At 53.2% G+C, this 6,562-nt stretch overlaps 2 long non-coding RNA genes across 2 annotated transcripts; one reads left to right on the top strand and one right to left on the bottom strand.

Moving 5' to 3' along the window:
- The first annotated feature begins 1,058 nt into the window (after positions 1-1,058).
- LOC122184305 lies at positions 1,059-2,772 on the top strand. Its single transcript, XR_006180530.1, has 2 exons — positions 1,059-1,603; positions 1,685-2,772. It is a non-coding gene; the product is annotated as an uncharacterized LOC122184305 (long non-coding RNA).
- Positions 2,773-4,608: 1,836 nt separating this feature from the next.
- LOC122184085 lies at positions 4,609-5,651 on the bottom strand. The gene is made up of 2 exons (XR_006180479.1): positions 5,280-5,651; positions 4,609-4,905 (listed from the first exon to the last, which is right to left on the bottom strand). It is a non-coding gene; the product is annotated as an uncharacterized LOC122184085 (long non-coding RNA).
- Between the last annotated feature and the right edge of the window lie 911 nt (positions 5,652-6,562).

The following is a 6,562-nucleotide window of genomic DNA, read 5'->3' as shown; positions in this document are numbered from 1 at the left end:
CAAGAGTGATCTGACCTACTGCAAGGAAATTTCAGACTGGACAATTCAGGTCTTGCCCCACTTTATGAGCAGAAACTCCTGCTCTGGATAGTACATTTTGTACCTGCATCATTGGTGAGGCTTGTGCCACGCAGTTACCAGAAAGAGGCAGGGAGAATCATAGACCTGTTTGAGTCAGAAGGGACCTTTAAAGCCATCTGACCCAACTCCCCTGCAGTGAACAGGGACACCTATGGCCACATCAGGTTGCTCAGTTATGGCAAAGCCTTCAGGCCAGCAGCTCCTGCTGTTTTCTACTTGCTGCACAGAAAAGTGAACGTATGAGGGTGTTCTTACGTTCCCCTCGGGTTGGGCATTCATTGAGTCAAGAGCGGCCACCTGAAGCACAGGAACCACTGCTACCCTGAACGCGTTCACAGAAAGGTCAGTTGTTCCAAATACTTACATAGCATCCTGTGCTCTCCATTGCACTGCAGTTATAATAGGCCAGGCACAGCTCCTCAGGGGAGATCTCTGGAAAGCCTACAGGGAGGCAAACAATCAGCATGCTCCAAAGGGAATACAACACAAATACAAAATTGCCCCCTAGAGTTACACAAGAAACTGCCCTTGCTGCACCGCCTGGGACAAGTCAGTTCTACTTGGAGACACAGAAAGGACTCCTGGTGCAACTTCAGGGGTGTAAACACACCAAAGAAATACTGTAATCCAGTGCCCCTACCTGTTGCATCACAAGGCACGTCCTCACCTTACAATGCTTCCATTGAGGCACAGCAGTGTGGACAAGTATAGATATGCAGTCTGAACAGTAGCAGCACTCAGCAAGGCTGTATAATCGATATCAAGATGTTACAATCACAAAATAAACAAGAGAGTTAGGTGAAGTAGACTATGATAACAAAAGAGAATGAATGGAAGGCTTACCCTTATGCTGGGCTCACCACAAAACACCAGAAGAGGCAATCTCCAGCAGAGACCCTTCCCCACTGGCAGCCAGCTCTTCAATAGGTCTAGGAGGGGTGCAGCCTGGCTCCACCCCTTCCAGCAGCACAGGTGAATTGCCTTCACCTGTGCTCCTCTGGCTGACTCATGGCTCGCCTCAGGTGATCAATCAGAGGTTCAGGCCGTGACTTCAGCAGTTCCCAAAGGCTAAAAAATGGTACTGACCTGAAACATTAGGCTTGCCCTTCTCAGGAGAGTAACACGAAAGCATCCACTGTCCAGAAGATTCCCAGGCTGCTATGCGTTCCGCTGTCCAGTCAGTAGAAAACAGAACGTGACAGCAAAAGAAGAAATTACACAGTCAGAAGCCAAATGGCAAAAAGCAAAGTCAAACTCAAATAGCCAAAGCCGTGCCATTTAATTGCATAGGACACTGCTCAGAGGGAACAGCTGAAGAATGCTACAACCACCTTGAAAGACACAGCAGTTGCTCTGCTGGACACACAGATGTCTGACAAAGCGTTTTACCATATCATCGAACTGCAAGTAAACCACATCAGGTCTGTGAGAGAGACAAAACCCCCGTGCTTCCTATGGTTCCCCCCCACATCCCAGCTTCCATCCCCCGGAACGCATCCTCTCCATTATCCAGAGGAAGCCGGTAAGTACGTAAGCAGCTCATTGCGAGCGCTTCCCAGGGGACAGGGTCATCACTTACAGAAGTCTCTGCTGCTCATCTCAGTGGCCATCACCCGGGTCTGCACTGCTTAATGCAGAGCTCTCTCTGCGAGGACACCGCACCTTTCTTGCCTGCTGCTCCAACCCTGGAGGCACCAGAGCGTCCTCCTCCATTGCGGCTGCCACCCGAGGAGCTCTTTGTAAGCACAGGAGGCCGCACAACAGCTGCAGGAGCGCCCCGTCCTGGAACTTCTCCTCTGCACAGGAGCACGACTCGCTGGAGAAGGTTGATGGTTCTCCAGGGAACGTCTTCCTCCATCGCCTCCTGTGTGCTGGATCACGGGTGGCTGGTTAAGATTTGTGTTTCCCTGGGTAGCATCACCTGATCCGTCTACAGCTCCTTCCATGTGCTGGATCACAGGTAGCTGGCTAATGTTTCTAAGGTTTGTCTGACTAATGTCTCCCCATCCTCCTACAGCTCGTCTCTTGTACTTGAACACAGCTTCTCTCTTGTATTCGAACATGGCTCCTCTCTTGTACTTGAACATGGCTGCCCGCATAATGTATCTGTTTCTCAGGGTGGCAGCACCCCATCCTCCTACAGCTGCTTCCATTTGCTGCATCATGGAGGGCTGGCTAAGTAAGGTGGTAGTCTGGGTGCTGGTACCCCATGGTCCTGCAGTTCCTATCAGTTGCTGGAGCATTAGGAGCTGGCTGAGGAGTAAGCTTATCTGGTTTGTGGTAGCCCATCTTCCTCCATGTCCTGGACGGATGCTTAAAGGAGGTGGAAGCTCTGCAGCGCTGACACATGGCCCAGGAAACATTACTGTCATCAAAGCTGTGGTAATGTGCATCAACAGAAGTGGAATAGACAAAGGAAATGTGCTGTTACAGAGAGCCAGCTTTGGTTGATGCCGTATCTGTGAGTATCCTGTACAGTGCTTTTGTAGCTGTGTTACCGAGAGCAGAAGTCTTTTTTCCTACCTAAACTCATAAATGAATTTGAATTTGATTACAGACTGAAGGAGGAATTTGTGGTTTTTTTTTAAACAGCAGTATTAAAAATACACAGAGTTTGTATAATAGCAATCATCACTGAGATAGTGGGATAAATAGTTAGAATAAATAATAAATAAATAGTATAACAGTTGATCCTGTGTTGCTTTTTGTTCTACATGTACAGGATGTTTTTCAAATGAAGATTGGCATCTGATAGATTCCAGCAATGTCTGTTCCTTCTGTTCCTTTCTTTATTCAGACAATTAATCGCTCTCAGTCTGTCAGGCTTCCCCTGCCTCATTTCTGATCTTTGCCTCAGTGAGCAGCTTTCTACCTCAGAGTCTTTTGTAAGTATGCCTTGAATGCATTTGGTTGCTCTTGTAAGCTGAGTTGCGCTGCTTCTTGTGCATGCACGCAAATTACGACCAGATACCAGAATTCAGAACTGCTCACCCCAGTGCTGGAGGTTCTGTGCCTGACAAAGTCTCAAACATCCTGCTTTTCTTCTTACCATACAACACAGTGGTACAGTGAATTTGCAGGATTAGTGCCTCCCAGTCTATGCATGTATATTGAAGAAAAAATGGCTGGAACAGAGATGCAGTTTGGTTTATCCTTGGGGTTTATTCCAAGGCTGCGTGCTCTGAAATGCTGCTATGGTTTGAGTGTCGGAAGTGGTCGTGACCTTTCTGCTGGCATCAGTTCCTTCCCATGGAATAACTGCAGCTGACTGCAGTGTTGGTTTTGCTGTTCCATCCCCACGACAGATATTCTGAGAGTCTGTGTTTTTCTGTTCCTGTTATTACTTTTGGATCAGCCCGTGTGCAATTATGAAAAATTAAGGTTTATAATGGCTAGCTGAGTAAATTGGTGGCTGCTAAAGAGATCCACCACTCTAAAATAACAGTAGTTAGACACTGATAGCTGTCAAGGCCAATTTCAATACTGTGGCTGTGCTGGGTTATTTATTTATTTGAAGTTATCTTTCACTATCAGATTTCCTGAACACTCCAGGTGTGCCATTCCAGGCTTGATTTTGAACCTGCAAACTCTAGTATTCTGGAGCAACTCCATCCTGTGAGCGGATTTGTTTTCATGCTCCACTGTAAAACTGCTGTTAAGAATCGGTATTGCAAGAAATGATTTTGAGGTCCCTTCCAACCCGGGCCATTCTGTGATCCTGTGACTAGGAAAGGCGTTTCAACAGAGGTGTGATGATGGAAGGACTGGCACCACAGAGAGGTACTATAAAGGAAGGGAACATTGCTCACCCATACCAGAAGATTCCAGGTTCACAGGAAGAAGCATCACCAAGGAGGGATCTCCAGATAGAGATCCTTCCCCAGCTGCAGTCAGCCCTTACATGAGGTCTAAGGGAGGTGCAGCCAGGCTCCAACCCTTCCATCACACAGCAGAATTGCATTCACCTGTGCTTCCAGGGCTGAGCAGCTCCTTTCTGCAGGTGCTGAACCAGTGGTTCAGGCTGGGACTCAACAGATCCCATGCATATGTGTAAGATTTCAGGTTTTTTTGTTTTCTCAGAAGATTGAAAAGCAGAGAAGTTCTCTGCCCTTGCTCCTGCCTCCACCTGCCCTCAGCGTGCAGCCAGGAGAGGAGGGGCACTCAGGAGCACAATGGGAGCCCTTTGTATCTCCTCAGCTCCTGACTTCCAGCTCTGCAGAGACATTTCTTATCTCAGTGACAGCTGCGGCCCCCACAGCCCCCCAACCCAGCCCCAAAGGCCCACCGCCCCTCTCTCCCCCACGCACACAGCTGGGCCCCCTGGGCACAGGCATTGCCGCCCCAACAGCAGATTCGTCGCCCGGCCGGCAATAAGTCTGTCAGCACCACGTGTTTGTTTGGAGAGTGCTGGCTCGGGCACTCGGTGGGTTTCATAGCAGGAAAAAATGTTTCCTGAGGGCCCTGGCACGCGCTGCCCCGAGGAGCGGTGCACACTGATATGTGGAATCAGACTCTATGACCACAGAGTATTACAAAAGCAGGTACATTTAATCAGGGCTGCGACGCCAGGTGCAAGGGGGAGAGCTGCTCCTGAGTCGCACAGCGTCAGGAAAAAGCGTGCTCCAGGTAGAGGCCGAAGTAATACGTGATCAGCAGTTCCCAGGAATTCAGATCACATTCATTCCTTTCCGAACCCATCAGCACGCGGCCTCCCCTTGCGCGTGCGCAGTGAGTGGTGAGGGTCTCCTCCTGGCGGCCGTGGGCTGAAGAATCCTCATCTTCCTCGCGAAGGCTCGCAGTCTTCCTCCCTGTTAACTTCTGACCCTGCGGGAGGGGCAGCCCCCCCCAACCCCATTTCAGCTCGCCCTGCAGCCATCGAATCGCCTCGCTGCCAGGCGTCCTCAGGCTGTTCTCAAACCCTTCTCTTTACGGCCTTCATCCTCTTGTTATCCCAGACCCAGTGTCTGCCATCCCTTATTTTTCTAACATTCTCATTTCTACAAACTTTCTCTAACCCCCCCCACTCCTTAATCCCTGTTAAGCCTTTTCCTCACGTTTTTACTACAGGGCCCTTCTCACCCTTCAACCAGATGCCAGCGGCGAAGCCGAGGCACAGATTCTCCACGGAGGTGAGGGGCGGCTGTGAGTCCAGCAGCAGCCCGGCACCCCCGGCTGCAGGGGGCCACCATGCTGCTCACCGTAAAGATGGGAGCGTGGGCTGCGCAGGCCGCCTCCATGGTCATGGACTGCCTCGAGGCCCGACGGGCACCGCTGTCTTCATCATCTTCCTCCTCCTCCCCGGCTGTGAGCTGGGACCATCTCGGGCACCAGCGTCACCATCCTGCAGAAGGGGCAGCTGATGAAGGCAACGGTGGCGGCGCGGCACACCAGCTTGCGTAGGCAGTTCTGGCAGAGGGAGTGGCTGCAGGGCAGCTGTTGGGGCGCCCAGACGCCCCGGTACGCCTCATAGCAGATCCCGCACTCCCCGCCGGTCTCCGGCCCCGCCGCCATGCCGCTCCCGGGCAGCGCCACGCCGCTCTCGTGCTTTTGAAGGCTGGAGGCGGCTGGTGGCCGTGCCCTGGAAGGCGGAGGCTGAACTTCAGCCCGGCCCCGGGGTGCCCGGCGGCGCCGGCCCGGCTCCTCCTCCGCTGCCCGGGGCTGCCGTGGAGCTCCGGGTACCCCAGTGGCCCCGAAAGCAGGAGACAGAGCCAGCCTTCCCACCAGAGGTGCGTAATGGATGGATGACCAACCCCAGTGCATGACCACGTGATAAGTTATCTGCCCACGGTCCATGAAACAAAACGGTTTTTGCTTCTTTTCCTTTAGAGAGCCCCGATATTCGAAGTATTCCCTAAGCACAACGCGTTGGTCTTGTTATTTTGTTTTACAACGAGCTCACCGAGCCCTGCGTGCCCAGCTGTCAGCGCTCAGCATCACATCGCCCTTAACCTGGGTCGGTCGCAGCGCCAGCTGCTGCCCCGGCTGCCGCTGCGTCCCCCTGTGCAGCCGAGCAGGGCTGGCCCTGGGGATGAGAGGCAGCCCGACCCTGCCCGCTCCTTCTGCCCCGGGCTTTCCTGGCACAGTGCGTTATGGGCAGGCAGCGGACCTTGCCCGAGGGCTCGTCACTCATTACCACCACCTTGGGAGCACCGGAGTCAGCCGGCAGCCGCTGGCAACTCAGTGAGAGCAGCTGTGATGCACTCCTCCCTGCGGGGCCCTGGCAACACGAGAGCAGCGCGGCGAGCTGCCGGCCTTCTTGCCGCCCCACCAGCCGGCACCTCACTGCTCCCCATCCCCACGAGATGCTGAGTACCTCCACGCCACGCCAGGCAAGGAGGATGCGAGGCTGAGCCCCTCTGCGCTGCGTCCCAAAGGCTCCGGAAGGGACCTGCCCGTTCCCTGCGGTCGCAGCTCCGTGCAAACAGAGGCGCAGCCTTGGCGCTGCCCCAGACGCAGTGAGCCCTCTCTGCAGCGCCCGGCC

The sequence above is a fragment of the Lagopus leucura genome, unplaced genomic scaffold (genome assembly GCF_019238085.1).
Source record: "Lagopus leucura isolate 7727_CA_CO unplaced genomic scaffold, USGS_WTPT01 Super-Scaffold_100022, whole genome shotgun sequence".
Classification (NCBI taxonomy): Eukaryota; Metazoa; Chordata; class Aves; order Galliformes; family Phasianidae; genus Lagopus; species Lagopus leucura.
This window is presented reverse-complemented; position numbering and strand designations above follow the sequence as displayed.